This window comes from Blennius ocellaris (genome assembly GCF_963422515.1).
Source record: "Blennius ocellaris genome assembly, chromosome: 15".
Lineage (NCBI taxonomy): Eukaryota > Metazoa > Chordata > Actinopteri > Blenniiformes > Blenniidae > Blennius > Blennius ocellaris.
Window position 1 is genome coordinate 23,999,272 of NC_137664.1, and position 26,028 is coordinate 24,025,299.

Below are 26,028 nucleotides of genomic sequence, written 5' to 3' on the forward strand. Positions count from 1 at the left end.
TTTCACCGACATGAATTACATGTCTCAGGCCAGACCTCGTACAGGTTTTGCATGTCCTCATGACAGGACAACATGAGACATGAGAGTGAGGTCAGGTCACATGAGAGTAACCTGACCTGAGAATGACTGCTGAGGTCACTCTCAGGTCAAACTGCAGGATATGACAGGCTGTCAATCACACAGCAGTGATGAGCCTGAAGCTACAGGAAGCTGCCCATATATGGAGTGATGCACTGACCAATCACAGTGGAGAATTTCACAGCTGCACCGAGCGCGGACACTCTGACGGCAGAGTGAGCCAGAGAGGATTATATTCAAAGATTTTGCGAACAACTGCTCTTAATCTATACTTATCGGGGGAGTATGTGGATAAAAATACCATACTTTTGTAGGGATTTTTGTTCTCTTTCAGAATGTGTGGGTTTGGAAGCAGTCGGAGGTAAACTTTGGACACCAGGGTGCGCTGTTTGGCGACAACGCCGGATATCTCCCATCAGGATTCAATGTAAAAATGTAGAATGAAAAAAATGTTACTGTGTCGCTTTAACTCATCATTCTGGGGACTTGTTGTGGAATTTTCCCCACATATGTTACATCCTCTTGTTCGGCAGGGTCTCGCGGTAGTGGCGATGCCCTCGGTTTGTGGCTGAGAGTCACGGTTTGCAAACAGTTAAGAGTAGTTCGGGGTGCTTTATATCAGTGATTTTGGAGGATAATTTTCCATTTCCACATGTATTCGGATGACAGGAGCCAAAAAGCCGATTTCGGGGTGGGGAGCTTGGACGGCTAATAAAAATTAAACTGGACTAGGTAAGAAAAATTCCCTCTAGAGTTCAGTAGTAAACAATCTCCTCTATTTTTGTATATCTCAATTTAACCGATACGACCTTCGCCCTATGATGGTTTAGATTTTCCGTTTCGGCCTTTTTCTCCCTTTTTTGGGCGAACACCTTACCTTGAAAGGCAAATAGCCGGCTTCCTGTTGGAGTTAGGTCAAAAGTTAGAGCGCGTGAGTCGTAGGGCTCGAGTAGACGAAGAAGTTTCGTATTCGCGACATTTCTGTACGACATTCCTACGGACCGTGGCGGGCGATTAAATGTGTCTAGGTGGCGCTAGAGAGCCATTTTTGGACTTTTGGGGGATTTTTTTAGATTTTATAAAATTTTTCGCCAGTTTTGACGAGTGTGTCAAATTTGGTGAGTTTTTGAGCATGTTTAGGGGGTCAAATTTGAGGCAATAGCCAAGTCAGGAGTGCCAAAAAATAATTAAAGCTGCAAGCAGCATTGGTCGGGACCTCGAGACTGCCCGTCGGGGGGGTGGCTATGAACGGTTTATAAAAAAGACAATTTTTTAAGTAAAAAAAAAAAAAAAAAAAATTTGGACTTTTATTTTGAAAATGCGGGGTCAAAACCAGGTAATTAGTTAGTGGTTTGTGACCGCAGCGCTCCCATTAGGCCACCTACCAAATTTCAGCTCAATCGGACAATGTTTGGTAGCATGCTAATGTGCATGCTATGCCGCAAGCTAGCGGATACACCTGAAAAGCTCAGTGTGGTACTCCCCAGGTTGCCCCGATCCCGAATCTGGTCTTACTTCAATTCTACTGTGAATGACACTGCACTTATGGAACAATAAAGGTTTTTCAAAAACTTCCACCGACATGAATTATATGGCCTCAGGCCAGGCCTCCTACGGAGGTCAATGTGGGACGATGGAGTGACCTGGTGGAGTGGCTCCTTTGTCGGCGTAAACGAAGGTGTGATTGATCCAGCAATAAAGGTTTTTCACAAACTTCCACCGACATGAATGTGAGGGCCTCAGGCCAGGTCTCGTACAGGTTTTGCATGTCCTCATGACAGGACAACATGAGACATGAGAGTGAGGTCAGGTCACATGAGAGTAACCTGACCTGAGAATGACTGCTGAGGTCACTCTCAGGTCAAACTGCAGGATATGACAGGCTGTCAATCACACAGCAGTGATGAGCCTGAAGCTACAGGAAGCTGCCCATATATGGAGTGATGCACTGACCAATCACAGTGGAGAATTTCACAGCTGCGCCGAGCGCGGACACTCTGACGTCAGAGTGAGCCAGAGAGGATTATATTAGAAGATTTTGCAAACAACTGCTCTTAATCTATACTTATCGGGGGAGTATGTGGATAAAAATACCATACTTTTGTAGGAATTTTTGTCTTCTTTCACACTGTGTGGGTTTGGAAGCAGTCGGAGGTAAACTTTGGACACCAGGGTGCGCTGTTTGGCGACAACGCCGGATATCTCCCATCAGGATTCAATGTAAAAATGTAGAACGAAAAAAATGTTACTCTGTCGCTTTAACTCGTCATTCTGGGGATTTGTTTTGGAATTTTCCCCACATATGTTACATTCTCTTGTTCGGCAGGGTCTCGCGGTCGTGGCGATGCCCTCGGTTTGTGGCTGAGAGTCACGGTTTGCAAACAGTTAAGAGTAGTTCGGGGTGCTTTATATCAGTGATTTTGGAGGATAATTTTCCATTTCCACATGTATTCGGATGACAGGAGCCAAAAAGCCGATTTCGGGGTGGGGAGCTTGGACGGCTAATAAAAATTAAACTGGACTAGGTAAGAAAAATTCCCTCTAAATATTTGTAGTAAACAATCTCCTCTATTTTTGTATATCTCAATTTAACCGATACGACCTTCGCCCTATGATGGTTTAGATTTTCCGTTTCGGCCTTTTTCTCCCTTTTTTAGGCGAACACCTTACTTTGAAAGGCAAATAGCCGGCTTCCTGTTGGAGTTAGGTCAAAAGTTAGAGCGCGTGAGTCGTAGGGCTCGAGTAGACGAAGAAGTTTTGTATTCGCGACATTTCTCTACGACATTCCTACGGACCGTGGCAGGCGATTGCAATTTTCTAGGTGGCGCTAGAGAGCCATTTTTGGATTTTTTGTGAATTTTTTGACGTGAGATTGTGGAGTGCCACACTTTTGACGAGTCTCCCAAATTTGGTGAGTTTTTGAGCGTGTTTAGGGGGTTCGGAGGGCCCGCACTTTTGGCGACGACGAAATCCAAAAGAGACCTGCCGTTGGCTGGGCCTAGGGCCCACCCGTTGGCGAGGTGCCCGTCGGGGGGGGTGGCTATGAACGGTTAATTAAAAAAAATATTATTTAAGCAAAAAAAAAAAAAAAAAAAAAATTGTACTTTTATTTTGAAAAAACGGCGTCGGAACCAGCTAATTAGCTAGTGATTTGTGACCGCAGCACCCCCATTAGGCCACCTACCAAATTTCAGCTCAATCGAACAATGTTTACAAGCATGCTAACGGGCATGCTATGCCGCAAGCTAGCGGATACACCGGAAAATCTCAGTGTGGTACTCCCCAGGTTGCCCCGATCCCAAATCTGGTCTTACTTCAATTCTAGTGTGAATGACACTGCACTAATGGAACAATAAAGGTTTTTCAAAAACTTCCACCGACATGAATTATATGGCCTCAGGCCAGGCCTCCTACGGAGGTCAGTGTGTGACATGAGAGTGACCTGGTGGAGTGCCGGGCCTAGGAGGCCCGGCCTTTGTCGGCGGTGTGCGAAGGTGTGAATGATGCCATAAAGGTTTTTCACAAACTTCCACCGACATGAATGTGAGGGCCTCAGGCCAGGTCTCGTACAGGTTTTGCATGTCCTCATGACAGGAGAACATGAGACATGAGAGTGAGGTCAGGTCACATAAGAGTAACCTGACCTGAGAATGACTGCTGAGGTCACTCTCAGGTCAAACTGCAGGATATGACAGGCTGTCAATCACACAGCAGTGATGAGCCTGAAGCTACAGGAAGCTGCCCATATATGGAGTGATGCACTGACCAATCACAGTGGAGAATTTCACAGCTGCACCGAGCGCGGACACTCTGACGGCAGAGTGAGCCAGGGAGGATTATATTAGAAGATTTTGCGAACAACTGCTCATAATCTATACTTATCGGGGGAGTATGTGGATAAAAACACCATACTTTTGTAGGAATTTTTGTCCTCTTTAAGACGGTGTACGCTTGGAAGCAGTCGGAGGTAAACTTTGGACACCAGGGGGCGCTGTTTGGCAGGAACGGCAGATTTGGCTCCATCCGCTATAGTGTTAAGATTTCGGACGAGAAAAATGTTACTGTGTCGCTTTAACTCGTCATTCTGGGGACTTGTTTTGGAATTTTCCCCACATATGTTACATCCTCTTGTTCGGCAGGGTCTCGCGGTAGTGGCGATGCCCTCGGTTTGTGGCTGAGAGTCACGGTTTGCAAACAGTTAAGAGTAGTTCGGGGAGTTTAAAATCGTAGATTTTGGGGGAGAATTTTCGGTTTCCCCATGTTAATGGATGACAGGAGCCAAAAAGGCGTTTAGGGGGTGGGGAGCTTGGACGGCTAATAAAAATTAAACTGGACTAGGTAAGAAAAATTCCCTCTAAATTATTGTAGTAAACAATCTCCTCTATTTTTGTATATCTCAATTTAACCGATACGACCTTCGCCCTATGATGGTTTAGATTTTCCGTTTCGGCCTTTTTTTGCCTTTTTTGGGTGAACACCTTACTTTGAAAGGCAAATAGCGGGCTTCCTGTTGGAGCTAGGTGAAAAGTTAGAGCGCGTGAGTCGTAGGGCTCGAGTAGGCGAACAAATTTCGTATTCGCGACATTTCTGTACGACATTCCTACGGACCGTGGCGGGCGATTTAAATTTTCTAGGTGGCGCTAGAGAGCCATTTGTGGACTTTGTGGGGATTTTTTTTTATTGTATAAAATTTTTCGCCACTTCTGACGATCCTGCCAAATTTGGTGAGTTTTTGAGCGTGTTTAGGGGGTCAAATTAGAGCTCAAAGAGGCGTCAGGAGTCCCAAGAAAGAATAATAATTAAAGCTGCAAGCAGCATTGGTCGGGACCTCGAGACTGCCCGTCGGGGGGGTGGCTATGAACGGTTAATAAAAAAGACAATTTTTTAAGTGAAAAAAAAAAAAAAAAAAAAAAAGACTTTTATTTTGAAAAAACGGCGTCGAAACCAGCTAATTAGCTAGTGATTCGTGACCGCAGCACTCCCATTAGGACAGCTACCAAATTTCAGCTCAATCAGACAATGTTTGCGACCATGCTAACAGGCATGCTAAGCCGCAAGCTAGCCGAGCTGCCTGAAAATGTCTGTTGGGTACTCCTCAGATGGCCCCGATCGTGAATCTGGTCTTACTTCAATTGTAGTGTGAATGACACTGCACTTATGGAACAATAAAGGTTTTTCAAAAACTTCCACCGACATGAATTACATGGCCTCAGGCCAAGCCTCCTACAGAGGTCAGTGTGGGACATGAGAGTGACCTGGTGGAGTGCCGGGCCTAGGAGGCCCGGCCTTTGTCGGCAGTGTGCGAAGGTGTGAATGATGCAATAAAGGTTTTTCACAAACTTTCACCGACATGAATTACATGTCTCAGGCCAGACCTCGTACAGGTTTTGCATGTCCTCATGACAGGAGAACATGAGACATGAGAGTGAGGTCAGGTCACATGAGAGTAACCTGACCTGAGAATGACTGCTGAGGTCACTCTCAGGTCAAACTGCAGGATATGACAGGCTGTCAATCACACAGCAGTGATGAGCCTGAAGCTACAGGAAGCTGCCCATATATGGAGTGATGCACTGACCAATCACAGTGGAGAATTTCACAGCTGCACCGAGCGCGGACACTCTGACGTCAGAGTGAGACAGAGAGGATTATATTAGAAGATTTTGCGAACAACTGCTCATAATCTATACTTATCGGGGGAGTATGTGGATAAAAATACCATACTTTTGTAGGAATTTTTGTCCTCTTTAATACTGTGCGGGTTTGGAAGCAGTCAGAGGTAAACTTTGGACACCAGGGGGCGCTGTTTGGCGACAACGCCGGATATCTCCCATCAGGATTCAATGTAAAAATGTAGAATGAAAAAAATGTTACTGTGTCGCTTTAACTCGTCATTCTGGGGACTTGTTGTGGAATTTTCCCCACATATGTTACATCCTCTTGTTCGGCAGGGTCTCGTGTACGTGGCGATGCCCTCGGTTTGTGGCTGAGAGTCACGGTTTGCAAACAGTTAAGAGTAGTTCGGGGAGTTTTAAATCGTAGATTTTGAGGGAGAATTTTCGGTTTCCCCATGTTAATGGATGACAGGAGCCAAAAAGGCGATTAGGGGGTGGGGAGCTTGGACGGCTAATAAAAATTAAACTGGACTAGGTAAGAAAATTTCCCTCTAGAGTTCAGTAGTAAACAATCTCCTCTATTTTTGTATATCTCAATTTAACCGATGCGACCTTCGCCCTATGAGGAGTTAAATTTTCCGTTTCTGCCTTTTTTTCCCTTTTTTGGGCGAATACCTTACATTGAAAGGCAAATAGCCGGCTTCCTGTTGGAGTTAGGGCAAAAGTTAGAGCGCGTGAGTCGTAGGGCTCGAGTAGACGAACAAATTTCGTATTCGCGACATTTCTCTACGACATTCCTACGGACCGTGGCGGGTGATTGCAATTTTCTAGGTGGCGCTAGAGAGCCATTTTTGGATTTTTTGGGAATTTTTTGACGTGAGATTGTGGAGTGCCACACTTTTGACGAGTCTCCCAAATTTGGTGAGTTTTTGAGCGTGTTTAGGGGGTTCGGAGGGCCCGCACTTTTGGCGACGACGAAATCCAAAAGAGACCTGCCGTTGGCTGGGCCTAGGGCCCAGCCGTTGGCGAGGTCCCTAATTAAAGCTGCAAGCAGCATTGGTCGGGACCTCGAGACTGCCCGTCGGGGGGGTGGCTATGAACGGTTAATAAAAAAAAAAATTATTTAAGCAAAAAAAAAAAAAAAAAAAATTAGGACTTTTATTTTGAAAAAACGGAGTCGGAACCAGCTAATTAGCTAGTGATTTGTGACCGCAGCACCCCCATTAAGCCACCTACCAAATTTCAGCTCAATCGAACAATGTTTACTAGCATGCTAACGGGCATGCTATGCCGCAAGCTAGCGGATACACCTGAAAATCTCAGTGTGCTACTCCCCAGGTTGCCCCGATCCTGAATCTGGTCTTACTTCAATTCTAGTGTGAATGACACTGCACTTATGGAACAATAAAGGTTTTTCAAAAACTTCCACCGACATGAATTATATGGCCTCAGGCCAGGCCTCCTACGGAGGTCAGTGTGTGACATGAGAGTGACCTGGTGGAGTGCCGGGCCTAGGAGGCCCGGCCTTTGTCGGCGTGAACGAAGGTGTGAATGATGCAGCAATAAAGCTTTTTCAAAAACTTCCACCGACTTCCATCGTACAAAGGTCAGTGTGGGACGATGGAGTGACCTGGTGGAGTGCCGGGCCTAGGAGGCCCGGCCTTTGTCGGCGTGAACGAAGGTGTGAATGATGCAGCAATAAAGCTTTTTCAAAAACTTCCACCGACTTCCATCGTACAAAGGTCAGTGTGGGACGATGGAGTGACCTGGTGGAGTGCCGGGCCTAGGAGGCCCGGCCTTTGTCGGCGTGAACGAAGGTGTGAATGATGCATCAATGAAGGTTTTTCACAAACTTCCACCGACATGAATTACATGTCTCAGGCCAGGTCTCATACAGGTTTTGCATGTCCTCATGACAGGAGAACATGAGACATGAGAGTGAGGTCAGGTCACATGAGAGTAACCTGACCTGAGAATGACTGGTGAGGTCACTCTCAGGTCAAACTGCAGGACATGACAGGCTGTCAATCACACAGCAGTGATGAGCCTGAAGCTACAGGAAGCTGCCCATATATGGAGTGATGCACTGACCAATCACAGTGGAGAATTTCACAGCTGCACCGAGCGCGGACACTCTGACGGCAGAGTGAGCCAGAGAGGATTATATTCAAAGATTTTGCGAACAACTGCTCTTAATCTATACTTATCGGGGGTGTATGTGGATAAAAATACCATACTTTTGTAGGGATTTTTGTCCTCTTTCAGAATGTATGGGTTTGGAAGCAGTCGGAGGTAAACTTTGGACACCAGGGTGCGCTGTTTGGCGACAACGCCAGATATCTCCCATCAGGATTCAATGTAAAAATGTAGAACGAAGAAAATGTTACTGTGTCGCTTTAACTCGTCATTCTGGGGACTTGTTTTGGAATTTTCCCCACATATGTTACATCCTCTTGTTCGGCAGGGTCTCGCGGTAGTGGCGATGCCCTCGGTTTGTGGCTGAGAGTCACGGTTTGCAAACAGTTAAGAGTAGTTCGGGGAGTTTTAAATCGTTGATTTTCGGCGAGAATTTTCGGTTTCCCCATGTTAATGGATGACAGGAGCCAAAAAGGCGTTTAGGGGGTGGGGAGCTTGGACGGCTAATAAAAATTAAACTGGACTAGGTAAGAAAAATTCCCTCTAAATATTTGTAGTAAACAATCTCCTCTATTTTTGTATATCTCAATTTAAGCGATACGACCTTCGCCCTATGATGGTTTAGATTTTCCGTTTCGGCCTTTTTTTTGCCTTTTTTGGGTGAACACCTTACTTTGAAAGGCAAATAGCGGCCTTCCTGTTGGAGTTAGGTCAAAAGTTAGAGCGCGTGAGTCGTAGGGCTCGAGTAGACGAACAAATTTCGTATTCGCGACATTTCTGTACGACATTCCTGCGGACCGTGGCGGGCGATTGCAATTTTGTAGGTGGCGCTAGAGAGCCATTTTGTGAGTTTTTGGGGATTTTTTTAGATTTTATTAAATTTTTCGCCAGTTTTGACGAGTGTGCCAAATTTGGTGAGTTTTTGAGCGTGTTTAGGGGGTCAAATTTGAGGCGATTGACACGTAAGGAGTCCCAAAAAATAATAAAAAACATTCGAAAAACAATATACAATTTCGCCACCACGTCAGAGTGGCCGGGACCCCCTTCGGGGGTCCCGGCCACTCTGACAGGGTCATGAGACTGTCCGAATGAGTGCGGGCCCTCCTTCGGAGGGCCCGCACTTTTGGCGACGACGAAATCCAAAAGAGACCTGCCGTTGGCTGGGCCTAGGGCCCAGCCGTTGGCGAGGTCCCTAAATATATAAGAAACATTCGAAAAACAATATATAATTTCGCCACCAGGTAGTGGCCGCGCCCCCTTCGGGGGCGCGGCCACTCTGAGAGGGTCAGGGGAGGTCCTGGATGAGTGTGGGGCCTCCTGCGGAGGCCCCACACTTTTGGCGACGACGAAATCCAAAAGAGACCTGCCGTTGGCTGGGCCTAGGGCCCACCCGTTGGCGAGGTCCCTAATTAAAGCTGCAAGCAGCATTGGTCGGGACCTCGAGATTGCCCATCGGGGGGGTGGCTATGAACGGTTCAAAATATTTCCTTAAATAATAATTAAAAAAAAAAAAAAAAATCATGACTTTTATTTTGAAAAAACTGCGTCAAAACCAGCTAATTAGCTAGTGATTTGTGATCGCAGCAACTCCATTAGGCTACCTACCAAATTTCGGCTCAATCAGACAATGTTTGCTCGCATGCTAACAGGCATGCTAAGCCGCAAGCTAGCCGAGCTGCCTGAAAATGTCTGTTGGGTGCTCCCCAGATGGCCCCAATCCCAAATCTGGTCTTACTTCAATTCTAGTGTGAATGACACTGCACTTATGGAACAATAAAGGTTTTTCAAAAACTTCCACCGACATGAATTATATGGCCTCAGGCCAGGCCTCCTACGGAGGTCAGTGTGGGACATGAGACTGACCTGGTGGAGTGCCGGGCCTAGGAGGCCCGGCCTTTGTCGGCGTGAACGAAGGTGTGAATGATGCAATAAAGGTTTTTCACAAACTTTCACCGACATGAATTACATGTCTCAGGCCAGACCTCGTACAGGTTTTGCATGTCCTCATGACAGGACAACATGAGACATGAGAGTGAGGTCAGGTCACATGAGAGTAACCTGACCTGAGAATGACTGCTGAGGTCACTCTCAGGTCAAACTGCAGGATATGACAGGCTGTCAATCACACAGCAGTGATGAGCCTGAAGCTACAGGAAGCTGCCCATATATGGAGTGATGCACTGACCAATCACAGTGGAGAATTTCACAGCTGCACCGAGCGCGGACACTCTGACGGCAGAGTGAGCCAGAGAGGATTATATTCAAAGATTTTGCGAACAACTGCTCTTAATCTATACTTATCGGGGGAGTATGTGGATAAAAATACCATACTTTTGTAGGGATTTTTGTTCTCTTTCAGAATGTGTGGGTTTGGAAGCAGTCGGAGGTAAACTTTGGACACCAGGGTGCGCTGTTTGGCGACAACGCCGGATATCTCCCATCAGGATTCAATGTAAAAATGTAGAATGAAAAAAATGTTACTGTGTCGCTTTAACTCATCATTCTGGGGACTTGTTGTGGAATTTTCCCCACATATGTTACATCCTCTTGTTCGGCAGGGTCTCGCGGTAGTGGCGATGCCCTCGGTTTGTGGCTGAGAGTCACGGTTTGCAAACAGTTAAGAGTAGTTCGGGGTGCTTTATATCAGTGATTTTGGAGGATAATTTTCCATTTCCACATGTATTCGGATGACAGGAGCCAAAAAGCCGATTTCGGGGTGGGGAGCTTGGACGGCTAATAAAAATTAAACTGGACTAGGTAAGAAAAATTCCCTCTAGAGTTCAGTAGTAAACAATCTCCTCTATTTTTGTATATCTCAATTTAACCGATACGACCTTCGCCCTATGATGGTTTAGATTTTCCGTTTCGGCCTTTTTCTCCCTTTTTTGGGCGAACACCTTACCTTGAAAGGCAAATAGCCGGCTTCCTGTTGGAGTTAGGTCAAAAGTTAGAGCGCGTGAGTCGTAGGGCTCGAGTAGACGAAGAAGTTTCGTATTCGCGACATTTCTGTACGACATTCCTACGGACCGTGGCGGGCGATTAAATGTGTCTAGGTGGCGCTAGAGAGCCATTTTTGGACTTTTGGGGGATTTTTTTAGATTTTATAAAATTTTTCGCCAGTTTTGACGAGTGTGTCAAATTTGGTGAGTTTTTGAGCATGTTTAGGGGGTCAAATTTGAGGCAATAGCCAAGTCAGGAGTGCCAAAAAATAATTAAAGCTGCAAGCAGCATTGGTCGGGACCTCGAGATTGCCCGTCGGGGGGGTGGCTATGAACGGTTCAAAATATTTGCTTAAATATAAAAAAAAAAAAAAAAAAAAATTTTATATGACTTTTATTTTGAAAAAACTGCGTCAAAATCAGCTAATTAGCTAGTGATTTGTGATCGCGGCAACCCCATTAGGCTACCTACCAAATTTCGGCTCAATCCGACAATGTTTGCTCGCATGCTAACAGGCATGCTAAGCCGCAAGCTAGCCGAGCTGCCTGAAAATGTCTCTTGGGTACTCCCCAGATGGCCCCGATCCTGAATGTGGTCTTACTTCAATTCTAGTGTAAAAGACACAGCACTTATGGCACAATAACGGTTTTTCAAAAACTTCCACCGACATGAATTATATGGCCTCAGGCCAGGCCTCCTACGGAGGTCAGTGTGGGACATGAGAGTGACCTGGTGGAGTGCCGGGCCTAGGAGGCCCGGCTTTGTCGGCGGTGTACAAATTACAAAAGAGAGCTGCCGTTGGCCAGGCCTGCGGCCTGGCCTTTCGTAAACTGTGGCTCAAGCCCGTTGGGGTGGCCACGATCCTCTAGACCAGTTAATGATAATTTTTTAAGCGTTTAAAAAACAGTACTTTTTTAATTAGTTTTATTTTGAAAAAAACGGCCTCAAAACCAGCTAATTATGTAGTGATTCATGACCGCAGCGGCCCCATTAGGCCACCTACCAAATTTCAGCTCAATCGGATAATGTTTGTTAAAATGCTAACGGAGATGCTAGGCCTATGTGATCCTGAAAATGTCACTGATATGCTCCACCTCCCCCTCCCCCGGTCCCCGGAGCAGGATTGCGCAATCCTGCTGTAGGTTTTCACAGCAGCTGCACGTCACTTTGATCATTAAGTGTGAGAGCTAGAGTGGGAGAGATATTTTCATAATTCCAAGATGTCGCAAACAACTGCTCTGAATCCATAGTTATCGGGGGAGTATGTGGATAAAAATACCATACTTTTGTAGGAATTTTTGTCCTCTTTCAGACGGTGTGGGTGTGGAAGCAGTCAGAGGTAAACTGTGGACACCAGGGGGCGCTGTTTGGCGACAACGCCGGATATCTCCCATCAGGATTCAATGTAAAAATGTAGAACGAAAAAAATGTTACTGTGTCGCTTTAACTCGTCATTCTGGGGACTTGTTTTGGAATTTTCCCCACATATGTTACATCCTCTTGTTCGGCAGGGTCTCGTGTACGTGGCGATGCCCTCGGTTTGTGGCTGAGAGTCACGGTTTGCAAACAGTTAAGAGTAGTTCGGGGAGTTGTAAATCGTTGATTTTGGGGGAGAATTTTCCGTTTCCCCATGTTAATGGAAGACAGGAGCCAAAATGCCGATTAGGGGGTGGGGAGTTTGGACGGCTAATAAAAATTAAACTGGACTAGGTAAGAAAATTTCCCTCTAGAGTTCAGTAGTAAACAATCTCCTCTATTTTTGTATATCTCAATTTAACCGATGCGACCTTCGCCCTATGAGGAGTTAAATTTTCCGTTTCGGCCTTTTTTTGCCTTTTTTGGGTGAACACCTTACTTTGAAAGGCAAATAGCGGCCTTCCTGTTGGAGTTAGGTCAAAAGTTAGAGCGCGTGAGTCGTAGGGCTCGAGTAGACGAACAAATTTCGTATTAGCGATATTTCTCTACGACATTCCTACGGACCGTGGCAGGCGATTTAAATTTTGTAGGTGGCGCTAGAGAGCCATTTTTGGACTTTTGGTGGATTTTTTTACAGAAACCTCGAATGGAGCGCAGACGTGACGAGACTTCCAAATTTGGTGAGTTTTTGAGCTTGTTTAGGGGGTGAAAAATCAGGCCGAGCGCAAAAAAGAAAAATATAGAAGAATAATAATAAACATTCGAAATACAATATAGAATTTCGCCACCAGGTAGTGGCCGACGCCCCCTTCGGGGGCGCCGGCCACTCTGAGGGGGTCATGAGAGCAACCGGATGAGTGCGAGGCCTCCTTCGGAGGCCTCGCACTGTTGGCGACGACGAAATCCAAAAGAGACCTGCCGTTGGCTGGGCTTAGGGCCCACCCGTTGGCGAGGTCCCTAATTAAAGCTGCAAGCAGCATTGGTCGGGACCTCGAGACTGCCCGTCGGGGGGGTGGCTATGAACGGTTTATAAAAAAGACAATTTTTTAAGTAAAAAAAAAAAAAAAAAAAATTTGGACTTTTATTTTGAAAATGCGGGGTCAAAACCAGGTAATTAGTTAGTGGTTTGTGACCGCAGCGCTCCCATTAGGCCACCTACCAAATTTCAGCTCAATCGGACAATGTTTGGTAGCATGCTAATGTGCATGCTATGCCGCAAGCTAGCGGATACACCTGAAAAGCTCAGTGTGGTACTCCCCAGGTTGCCCCGATCCCGAATCTGGTCTTACTTCAATTCTACTGTGAATGACACTGCACTTATGGAACAATAAAGGTTTTTCAAAAACTTCCACCGACATGAATTATATGGCCTCAGGCCAGGCCTCCTACGGAGGTCAATGTGGGACGATGGAGTGACCTGGTGGAGTGGCTCCTTTGTCGGCGTAAACGAAGGTGTGATTGATCCAGCAATAAAGGTTTTTCACAAACTTCCACCGACATGAATGTGAGGGCCTCAGGCCAGGTCTCGTACAGGTTTTGCATGTCCTCATGACAGGACAACATGAGACATGAGAGTGAGGTCAGGTCACATGAGAGTAACCTGACCTGAGAATGACTGCTGAGGTCACTCTCAGGTCAAACTGCAGGATATGACAGGCTGTCAATCACACAGCAGTGATGAGCCTGAAGCTACAGGAAGCTGCCCATATATGGAGTGATGCACTGACCAATCACAGTGGAGAATTTCACAGCTGCGCCGAGCGCGGACACTCTGACGTCAGAGTGAGCCAGAGAGGATTATATTAGAAGATTTTGCAAACAACTGCTCTTAATCTATACTTATCGGGGGAGTATGTGGATAAAAATACCATACTTTTGTAGGAATTTTTGTCTTCTTTCACACTGTGTGGGTTTGGAAGCAGTCGGAGGTAAACTTTGGACACCAGGGTGCGCTGTTTGGCGACAACGCCGGATATCTCCCATCAGGATTCAATGTAAAAATGTAGAACGAAAAAAATGTTACTCTGTCGCTTTAACTCGTCATTCTGGGGATTTGTTTTGGAATTTTCCCCACATATGTTACATTCTCTTGTTCGGCAGGGTCTCGCGGTCGTGGCGATGCCCTCGGTTTGTGGCTGAGAGTCACGGTTTGCAAACAGTTAAGAGTAGTTCGGGGTGCTTTATATCAGTGATTTTGGAGGATAATTTTCCATTTCCACATGTATTCGGATGACAGGAGCCAAAAAGCCGATTTCGGGGTGGGGAGCTTGGACGGCTAATAAAAATTAAACTGGACTAGGTAAGAAAAATTCCCTCTAAATATTTGTAGTAAACAATCTCCTCTATTTTTGTATATCTCAATTTAACCGATACGACCTTCGCCCTATGATGGTTTAGATTTTCCGTTTCGGCCTTTTTCTCCCTTTTTTAGGCGAACACCTTACTTTGAAAGGCAAATAGCCGGCTTCCTGTTGGAGTTAGGTCAAAAGTTAGAGCGCGTGAGTCGTAGGGCTCGAGTAGACGAAGAAGTTTTGTATTCGCGACATTTCTCTACGACATTCCTACGGACCGTGGCAGGCGATTGCAATTTTCTAGGTGGCGCTAGAGAGCCATTTTTGGATTTTTTGTGAATTTTTTGACGTGAGATTGTGGAGTGCCACACTTTTGACGAGTCTCCCAAATTTGGTGAGTTTTTGAGCGTGTTTAGGGGGTTCGGAGGGCCCGCACTTTTGGCGACGACGAAATCCAAAAGAGACCTGCCGTTGGCTGGGCCTAGGGCCCACCCGTTGGCGAGGTCCCTAATTAAAGCTGCAAGCAGCATTGGTCGGGACCTCGAGACTGCCCGTCGGGGGGGGTGGCTATGAACGGTTAATTAAAAAAAATATTATTTAAGCAAAAAAAAAAAAAAAAAAAAAATTGTACTTTTATTTTGAAAAAACGGCGTCGGAACCAGCTAATTAGCTAGTGATTTGTGACCGCAGCACCCCCATTAGGCCACCTACCAAATTTCAGCTCAATCGAACAATGTTTACAAGCATGCTAACGGGCATGCTATGCCGCAAGCTAGCGGATACACCGGAAAATCTCAGTGTGGTACTCCCCAGGTTGCCCCGATCCCAAATCTGGTCTTACTTCAATTCTAGTGTGAATGACACTGCACTAATGGAACAATAAAGGTTTTTCAAAAACTTCCACCGACATGAATTATATGGCCTCAGGCCAGGCCTCCTACGGAGGTCAGTGTGTGACATGAGAGTGACCTGGTGGAGTGCCGGGCCTAGGAGGCCCGGCCTTTGTCGGCGGTGTGCGAAGGTGTGAATGATGCCATAAAGGTTTTTCACAAACTTCCACCGACATGAATGTGAGGGCCTCAGGCCAGGTCTCGTACAGGTTTTGCATGTCCTCATGACAGGAGAACATGAGACATGAGAGTGAGGTCAGGTCACATAAGAGTAACCTGACCTGAGAATGACTGCTGAGGTCACTCTCAGGTCAAACTGCAGGATATGACAGGCTGTCAATCACACAGCAGTGATGAGCCTGAAGCTACAGGAAGCTGCCCATATATGGAGTGATGCACTGACCAATCACAGTGGAGAATTTCACAGCTGCACCGAGCGCGGACACTCTGACGGCAGAGTGAGCCAGGGAGGATTATATTAGAAGATTTTGCGAACAACTGCTCATAATCTATACTTATCGGGGGAGTATGTGGATAAAAACACCATACTTTTGTAGGAATTTTTGTCCTCTTTAAGACGGTGTACGCTTGGAAGCAGTCGGAGGTAAACTTTGGACACCAGGGGGCGCTGTTTGGCAGGAACGGCAGATTTGGCTCCATCCGCTATAGTGTTAAGATTTCGGACGAGAAAAATGTTACTGTGTCGCTTTAACTCGTCATTCTGGGGACTTGTTTTGGAATTTTCCCCACATATGTTACATCCTCTTGTTCGGCAGGGTCTCGCGGTAGTGGCGATGCCCTCGGTTTGTGGCTGAGAGTCACGGTTTGCAAACAGTTAAGAGTAGTTCGGGGAGTTTAAAATCGTAGATTTTGGGGGAGAATTTTCGGTTTCCCCATGTTAATGGATGACAGGAGCCAAAAAGGCGTTTAGGGGGTGGGGAGCTTGGACGGCTAATAAAAATTAAACTGGACTAGGTAAGAAAATTTCCCTCTAGAGTTCAGTAGTAAACAATCTCCTCTATTTTTGTATATCTCAATTTAACCGATGCGATCTTCGCCCTATGAGGAGTTAAATTTTCCGTTTCTGCCTTTTTTTCCCTTTTTTGGGCGAACACCTTACTTTGAAAGGCAAATAGCGGCCTTCCTGTTGGAGTTAGGTCAAAAGTTAGAGCATGTGAGTCGTAGGGCTCGAGTAGACGAAGAAGTTTCGTATTTGCGACATTTCTCTACGACATTCGTACGGACCGTGGCGGGCGATTGCAATGTTCTAGGTGGCGCTAGAGAGCCATTTTTGGACTTTCCTGAAATTTTTTGACATGGTCTTCTGAAGGCTGCGACTTTTCACGAGCCATCCAAATTTGGTGAGTTTTTGAGCGTGTTTAGGGGGTCAAATTTGTGCGTAAGTGAAAAGAAAAACGAACGAATAATAATAAGAAGAAGAAACATTCGAAATACAATATATAATTTCGCCACCAGGTAGTGGCCGCGCCCCCAAAGGGGGCGCGGCCACTCTGAGAGGGTCAGGGGAGGTCCTGGATGAGTGCGGGCCCTCCTTCGGAGGGCCCGCACTTGGCGACGACGAAATCCAAAAGAGACCTGCCGTTGGCTGGGCCTAGGGCCCACCCGTTGGCGAGGTCCCTAATTAAAGCTGCAAGCAGCATTGGTCGGGACCTCGAGATTGCCCGTCGGGGGGGTGGCTATGAACGGTTAATTAAAAAAAATATTATTTAAGCAAAAAAAAAAAATTTGTACTTTTATTTTGAAAAAACGGCGTCGGAACCAGCTAATTAGCTAGTGATTTGTGACCGCAGCACCCCCATTAGGCCACCTACCAAATTTCAGCTCAATCGAACAATGTTTACAAGCATGCTAACGGGCATGCTATGCCGCAAGCTAGCGGATACACCTGAAAATCTCAGTGTGGTACTCCCCAGGTTGCCCCGATCCCAAATCTGGTCTTACTTCAATTCTAGTGTGAATGACACTGCACTAATGGAACAATAAAGGTTTTTCAAAAACTTCCACCGACATGAATTATATGGCCTCAGGCCAGGCCTCCTACGGAGGTCAGTGTGTGACATGAGAGTGACCTGGTGGAGTGCCGGGCCTAGGAGGCCCGGCCTTTGTCGGCGGTGTGCGAAGGTGTGAATGATGCCATAAAGGTTTTTCACAAACTTCCACCGACATGAATGTGAGGGCCTTCATGACAGGACAACATGAGACATGAGAGTGAGGTCAGGTCACATGAGAGTAACCTGACCTGAGAATGACTGCTGAGGTCACTCTCAGGTCAAACTGCAGGATATGACAGGCTGTCAATCACACAGCAGTGATGAGCCTGAAGCTACAGGAAGCTGCCCATATATGGAGTGATGCACTGACCAATCACAGTGGAGAATTTCACAGCTGCGCCGAGCGCGGACACTCTGACGTCAGAGTGAGCCAGAGAGGATTATATTAGAAGATTTTGCAAACAACTGCTCTTAATCTATACTTATCGGGGGAGTATGTGGATAAAAATACCATACTTTTGTAGGAATTTGTGTCTTCTTTCACACTGTGTGGGTTTGGAAGCAGTCGGAGGTAAACTTTGGACACCAGGGTGCGCTGTTTGGCGATAACGCCGAATATCTCCCATCAGGATTCAATGTAAAAATGTAGAATGAAAAAAATGTTACTGTGTCGCTTTAACTCATCATTCTGGGGACTTGTTGTGGAATTTTCCCCACATATGTTACATCCTCTTGTTCGGCAGGGTCTCGCGGTAGTGGCGATGCCCTCGGTTTGTGGCTGAGAGTCACGGTTTGCAAACAGTTAAGAGTAGTTCGGGGAGTTTAAAATTGTAGATTTTGAGGGAGAATTTTCGGTTTCCCCATGTTAATGGATGACAGGAGCCAAAAAGGCGTTTAGGGGGTGGGGAGCTTGGACGGCTAATAAAAATTAAACTGGACTAGGTAAGAAAAATTCCCTCTAAATATTTGTAGTAAACAATCTCCTCTATTTTTGTATATCTCAATTTAACCGATACGACCTTCGCCCTATGATGGTTTAGATTTTCCGTTTCGGCCTTTTTCTCCCTTTTTTGGGCGAACAGCTTACTTTGAAAGGCAAATAGCCGGCTTCCTGTTGGAGTTAGGTCAAAAGTTAGAGCGCATACGTCGTAGGGCTCGAGTAGACGAACAAATTTCGTATTCGCGACATTTCTCTACGACATTCCTACGGACCGTGGCGGGCGATTGCAATTTTGTAGGTGGCGCTAGAGAGCCATTTTTGGATTTTCATGGAATGTTTTGACATGGTCACCGGCTCTATGCGATTTTTCACAAGCCTTCCAAATTTGGTGAGTTTTTGAGCGTGTCTAGGGGGTCCAATCTGAGCGCAACGGAAAAGAAAAAAAAAAAAAAATATATATAATAAACATTCGAAAAACAATATATAATTTCGCCACCAGGTAGTGGCCGACGCCCCCTTCGGGGGCGTCGGCCACTCTGGGAGGGTCAGGAGAGGGCCTGGATGAGTGCGGGCCCTCCTTCGGAGGGCCCGCACTTTTGGCGACGACGAAATCCAAAAGAGACCTGCCGTTGGCTGGGCCTAGGGCCCATGCCGTTGGCGAGGTCCCTAATAATAATAATAAGAAACATTCGAAATACAATATATAATTTCGCCACCAGGTAGTGGCCGCGCCCCCTTCGGGGGCGCGGCCACTCTGAGGGGGTCAGGGGAGGTCCTGGATGAGTGTGGGGCCTCCTGCGGAGGCCCCACACTTTTGGCGACGACGAAATCCAAAAGAGACCTGCCGTTGGCTGGGCCTAGGGCCCACCCGTTGGCGAGGTCCCTAATTAAAGCTGCAAGCAGCATTGGTCGGGACCTCGAGATTGCCCGTCGGGGGGGTGGCTATGAACGGTTAATTACAAAAAATATTATTTAAGCAAAAAAAAAAAAAAAAAAAAATTAGTACTTTTATTTTGAAAAAACGGCGTCGGAACCAGCTAATTAGCTAGTGATGTGTGACCGCAGCAACCCCATTAGGCCACCTACCAAATTTCAGCTCAATCGAACAATGTTTACTAGCATGCTAACGGGCATGCTATGCCGCAAGCTAGCGGATACACCTGAAAAGCTCAGTGTGGTACTCCCCAGGTTGCCCCGATCCCGAATCTGGTCTTACTTCAATTCTAGTGTGAATGACACTGCACTTATGGAACAATAAAGGTTTTTCAAAAACTTCCACCGACATGAATTATATGGCCTCAGGCCAGGCCTCCTACGGAGGTCAATGTGGGACGATGGAGTGACCTGGTGGAGTGCCGGGCCTAGGAGGCCCGGCCTTTGTCGGCGGTGTAGAAAGGTGTGAATGACGCAGCACTTATGAAACATGAAAGGTTTTTCAAAAACTTCCACCGACATGAATTTGAGGGCCTTTGTCAGTTGTGTACGGATTACAAAAGGAACCTGGCCTTTAACAAACTGCTGCATAAGCCAGCAGGTCAGCCCATAGAGCAGCACTGTAATGTCCCTGGCTCTCCATGCTGTCAATCACACAGCAGTGATGAGCCTGAAGCTACAGGAAGCTGCCCATATATGGAGTGATGCACTGACCAATCACAGTGGAGAATTTCACAGCTGCGCTGAGCGCGGACACTCTGACGGCAGAGTGAGCCAGAGAGGATTATATTCAAAGATTTTGCGAACAAGTGCTCTTAATCTATACTTATCGGGGGAGTATGTGGATAAAAATACCATACTTTTGTAGGAATTTTTGTCCTCTTTAAGACGGTGTACGCTTGGAAGCAGTCGGAGGTAAACTTTGGACACCAGGGGGCGCTGTTTGGCAACAACGCCGGATATCTCCCATCAGGATTCAATGTAAAAATGTAGAATGAAAAAAATGTTACTGTGCCGCTTTAACTCATCATTCTGGGGACTTGTTGTGGAATTTTCCCCACATATGTTACATCCTCTTGTTCGGCAGGGTCTCGCGGTAGTGGCGATGCCCTCGGTTTGTGGCTGAGAGTCACGGTTTGCAAACAGTTAAGAGTAGTTCGGGGAGTTTAAAATCGTTGATTTTGGGGGAGAATTTTCGGTTTCCCCATGTTAATGGATGACAGGAGCCAAAAAGGCGATTAGGGGGTGGGGAGCTTGGACGGCTAATAAAAATTAAACTGGACTAGGTAAGAAAATTTCCCTCTAGAGTTCAGTAGTAAACAATCTCCTCTATTTTTGTATATCTCAATTTAACCGATACGACCTTCGCCCTATGATGGTTTAGATTTTCCGTTTCGGCCTTTTTCTCCCTTTTTTGGGCGAACACCTTACCTTGAAAGGCAAATAGCCGGCTTCCTGTTGGAGTTAGGTCAAAAGTTAGAGCGCGTGAGTCGTAGGGTTCGAGTAGACGAAGAAGTTTCGTATTCGCGACATTTCTGTACGACATTCCTACGGACCGTGGCGGGCGATTAAATGTGTCTAGGTGGCGCTAGAGAGCAATTTTTGGACTTTTGGGGGATTTTTTTAGATTTTATAAAATTTTTCGCCAGTTTTGACGAGTGTGTCAAATTTGGTGAGTTTTTGAGCATGTTTAGGGGGTCAAATTTGAGGCAATAGCCAAGTCAGGAGTGCCAAAAAATAATTAAAGCTGCAAGCAGCATTGGTCGGGACCTCGAGACTGCCCGTCGGGGGGGTGGCTATGAACGGTTAATTAAAAAAAATATTATTTAAGGAAAAAAAAAAAAAAAAAAATTAGTACTTTTATTTTGAAAAAACGGCGTCGGAACCAGCTAATTAGCTAGTGATGTGTGACCGCAGCACCCCCATTAGGCAACCTACCAAATTTCAGCTCAATCGAACAATGTTTACTAGCATGCTAACGGGCATGCTATGCCGCAAGCTAGCGGATACACCTGAAAATCTCAGTGTGGTACTCCCCAGGTTGCCCCGATCCCAAATCTGGTCTTACTTCAATTCTAGTGTGAATGACACTGCACTTATGGAACAATAAAGGTTTTTCAAAAACTTCCACCGACATGAATTATATGGCCTCAGGCCAGGCCTCCTACGGAGGTCAGTGTGGGACATGAGACTGACCTGGTGGAGTGCCGGGCCTAGGAGGCCCGGCCTTTGTCTGCGTGAACGAAGGTGTGAATGATGCATCAATGAAGGTTTTTCACAAACTTTCACCGACATGAATTACATGTCTCAGGCCAGACCTCGTACAGGTTTTGCATGTCCTCATGACAGGAGAACATGAGACATGAGAGTGAGGTCAGGTCACATGAGAGTAACCTAACCTGAGAATGACTGGTGAGGTCACTCTCAGGTCAAACTGCAGGATATGACAGGCTGTCAATCACACAGCAGTGATGAGCCTGAAGCTACAGGAAGCTGCTACAGGAAGCTGCCCATATATGGAGTGATGCACTGACCAATCACAGTGGAGAATTTCACAGCTGCACCGAGCGCGGACACTCTGACGTCAGAGTGAGACAGGGAGGATTATATTCAAAGATTTTGCGAACAAGTGCTCTTAATCTATACTTATCGGGGGAGTATGTGGATAAAAATACCATACTTTTGTAGGAATTTTTGTCCTCTTTAAGACGGTGTACGCTTGGAAGCAGTCGGAGGTAAACTTTGGACACCAGGGGGCGCTGTTTGGCAGGAACGGCAGATTTGGCTCCATCCGCTATAGTGTTAAGATTTCGGACGAGAAAAATGTTACTGTGTCGCTTTAACTCGCATTCTGGGGACTTGTTTTGGAATTTTCCCCACATATGTTACATCCTCTTGTTCGGCAGGGTCTCGTGAGCGTGGCGATGCCCTCGGTTTGTGGCTGAGAGTCACGGTTTGCAAGCAGTTAAGAGTAGTTCGGGGAGTTTAAAATCGTTGATTTTGTGGGAGAATTTTCGGTTTCCCCATGTTAATGGATGACAGGAGCCAAAAAGGCGATTAGGGGGTGGGGAGCTTGGACGGCTAATAAAAATTAAACTGGACTAGGTAAGAAAATTTCCCTCTAGAGTTCAGTAGTAAACAATCTCCTCTATTTTTGTATATCTCAATTTAACCGATGCGACCTTCGCCCTATGAGGAGTTAAATTTTCCGTTTCGGCCTTTTTTTGCCTTTTTTGGGTGAACACCTTACTTTGAAAGGCAAATAGCCGGCTTCCTGTTGGAGTTAGGTCAAAAGTTAGAGCGCGTGAGTCGTAGGGCTCGAGTAGACGAACAAATTTCGTATTCGCGACATTTCTCTACGACATTCCTACGGACCGTGGCGGGCGATTGCAATTTTCTAGGTGGCGCTAGAGAGCCATTTTTGGATTTTTTGGGAATTTTTTGACGTGAGATTGTGGAGTGCCACACTTTTGACGAGTCTCCCAAATTTGGTGAGTTTTTGAGCGTGTTTAGGGGGTTCGGAGGGCCCGCACTTTTGGCGACGACGAAATCCAAAAGAGACCTGCCGTTGGCTGGGCCTAGGGCCCACCCGTTGGCGAGGTCCCTAATTAAAGCTGCAAGCAGCATTGGTCGGGACCTCGAGACTGCCCGTCGGGGGGGTGGCTATGAACGGTTCAAAATATTTGCTTAAATATTAAAAAAAAAAAAAAAAAAAAAAAAAATTATGACTTTTATTTTGAAAAAAACTGCGTCAAAACCAGCTAATTAGCTAGTGATTTGTGATCGCAGCAACTCCATTAGGCTACCTACCAAATTTCGGCTCAATCAGACAATGTTTCCTCGCATGCTAACAGGCATGCTAAGCCGCAAGCTAGCCGAGCTGCCTAAAAATGTCTGTTGGGTGCTCCCCAGATGGCCCCGATCCTGAATCTGGTCTTACTTCAATTCTAGTGTAAAAGACACAGCACTTATGGCACAATAAAGGTTTTTCAAAAACTTCCACCGACATGAATGTGAGGGCCTTTGTCAGTTGTGTACGGATTACAAAAGGAAGCTGGCATTGGCCAGGCCTGCGGCCTGGCCTTTCGTAAACTGTGGCTCAAGCCCGTCGGGGTGGCCACGATACTCTAGACCAGTTAATGATCATTTTTTATCTTTTAAAAAAAACCAGTATTTTTTAAATTACTTTTATTTTGAAAAAAACGGCTGAAAACCAGCTAATTATGTAGTGATTCATGACCGCAGCGGCCCCATTAGGCCACCTACCAAATTTCAGCTCAATCGGATAATGTTTCTTAGAATGCTAACGGACTTGCTACGCCTATGAGATCCTGAAAATGTCACTGAGATGCTCCCCCTCCCCCTCCCCCGGTCCCCGGAGCAGGATTGCGCAATCTTCTGTAGATTTTCACAGCAGGTGCACGTCACTTTGGCTCATTAAGTGTGAGAGCTAGAGTGGGAGAGATATTTTCATAATTCCAAGATGTCGCAAACAACTGCTCTGAATCCATAGTTATCGGGGGAGTATGTGGATAAAAATACCATACTTTTGTAGGAATTTTTGTCCTCTTTAATACTGTGTGGGTGTGGAAGCAGTCAGTGGTAAACTGTGGACACCAGGGGGCGCTGTTTGGCACTAACGGCAGATTGGGCTCCATCCGCTACAGTATTAAATTCTGGGGCGAAAAGAATGTTACTCTATCACTTTAACTCGTCATTCTGGGGACTTGTTTTGGAATTTTCCCCACATATGTTACATCCTCTTGTTCGGCAGGGTCTCGCGGGCGTGGCGATGCCCTCGGTTTGTGGCTGAGAGTCACGGTTTGCAAACAGTTAAGAGTAGTTCGGGGAGTTTAAAATCGTTGATTTTCGGCGAGAATTGTCGGTTTCCCCATGTTAATGGATGACAGGAGCCAAAAAGGCGATTAGGGGGTGGGGAGCTTGGACGGCTAATAAAAATTAAACTGGACTAGGTAAGAAAAATTCCCTCTAAATTATTGTAGTAAACAATCTCCTCTATTTTTGTATATCTCAATTTAACCGATACGACCTTCGCCCTATGATGGTTTAGATTTTCCGTTTCTGCCTTTTTTTGCCTTTTTTGGGTGAACACCTTACTTTGAAAGGCAAATAGCGGCCTTCCTGTTGGAGTTAGGTCAAAAGTTAGAGCGCGTGAGTCGTAGGGCTCGAGTAGACGAACAAATTTCGTATTCGCGACATTTCTGTACGACATTCCTGCGGACCGTGGCGGGCGATTGCAATTTTCTAGGTGGCGCTAGAGAGCCATTTTTGGATTTTCATGGAATGTTTTGACATGGTCACCGGCTCTATGCGATTTTTCACGAGTCTTCCAAATTTGGTGAGTTTTTGAGCGTGGTTAGGGGGTCAAATATGAGCGCAACGGAGAAAAACGAACAAAGAATAATAATAAGAAACATTCGAAATACAATATACAATTTCGCCACCACATCAGAGTGGCCGGGACCCCCTTCGGGGGCCCCGGCCACTCTGGGAGGGTCAGGAGAGGGCCTGGATGAGTGCGGGCCCTCCTTCGGAGGGCCCGCACTTTTGGCGACGACGAAATCCAAAAGAGACCTGCCGTTGGCTGGGCTTAGGGCCCAGCCGTTGGCGAGGTCCCTAATAAGAAGAAGAAACATTCGAAATACAATATATAATTTCGCCACCAGGTAGTGGCCGCGCCCCCTTTGGGGGCGCGGCCACTCTGAGAGGGTCTGGAGAGTAACCGGATGAGTGCGGGCCCTCCTTCGGAGGGCCCGCACTTTTGGCGACGACGAAATCCAAAAGAGACCTGCCGTTGGCTGGGCTTAGGGCCCAGCCGTTGGCGAGGTCCCTAATTAAAGCTGCAAGCAGCATTGGTCGGGACCTCGAGACTGCCCGTCGGGGGGGTGGCTATGAACGGTTAATAAAAAAGACAATTTTTTAAGTAAAAAAAAAAAAAAAAAAAAAAAAAAGACTTTTATTTTGAAAAAACGGCGTCAAAACCAGCTAATTAGCTAGTGATTTGTGATCGCAGCAACCCCATTAGGCTACCTACCAAATTTCGGCTCAATCAGACAATGTTTGCGACCATGCTAGCAGGCATGCTAAGCCGCAAGCTAGCCGAGCTGCCTGAAAATGTCTGTTGGGTACTCCCCAGATGGCCCCGATCCTGAATCTGGTCTTACTTCAATTGTAGTGTAAAAGACACAGCACTTATGGCACAATAAAGGTTTTTCAAAAACTTCCACCGACATGAATTACATGGCCTCAGGCCAATCCTCCTACAGAGGTCAGTGTGGGACGATGGAGTGACCTGGTGGAGTGCCGGGCCTAGGAGGCCCGGCCTTTGTCGGCGTGAATGAAGGTGTGAATGATGCAGCAATGAAGGTTTTTCACAAACTTTCACCGACATGAATTACATGTCTCAGGCCAGACCTCGTACAGGTTTTGCATGTCCTCATGACAGGAGAACATGAGACATGAGAGTGAGGTCAGGTCACATGAGAGTAACCTGACCTGAGAATGACTGGTGAGGTCACTCTCAGGTCAAACTGCAGGATATGACAGGCTGTCAATCACACAGCAGTGATGAGCCTGAAGCTACAGGAAGCTGCCCATATATGGAGTGATGCACTGACCAATCACAGTGGAGAATTTCACAGCTGCGCCGAGCGCGGACACTCTGACGTCAGAGTGTGAGACAGGGAGGATTATATTCAAAGATTTTGCGAACAAGTGCTCTTAATCTATACTTATCGGGGGAGTATGTGGATAAAA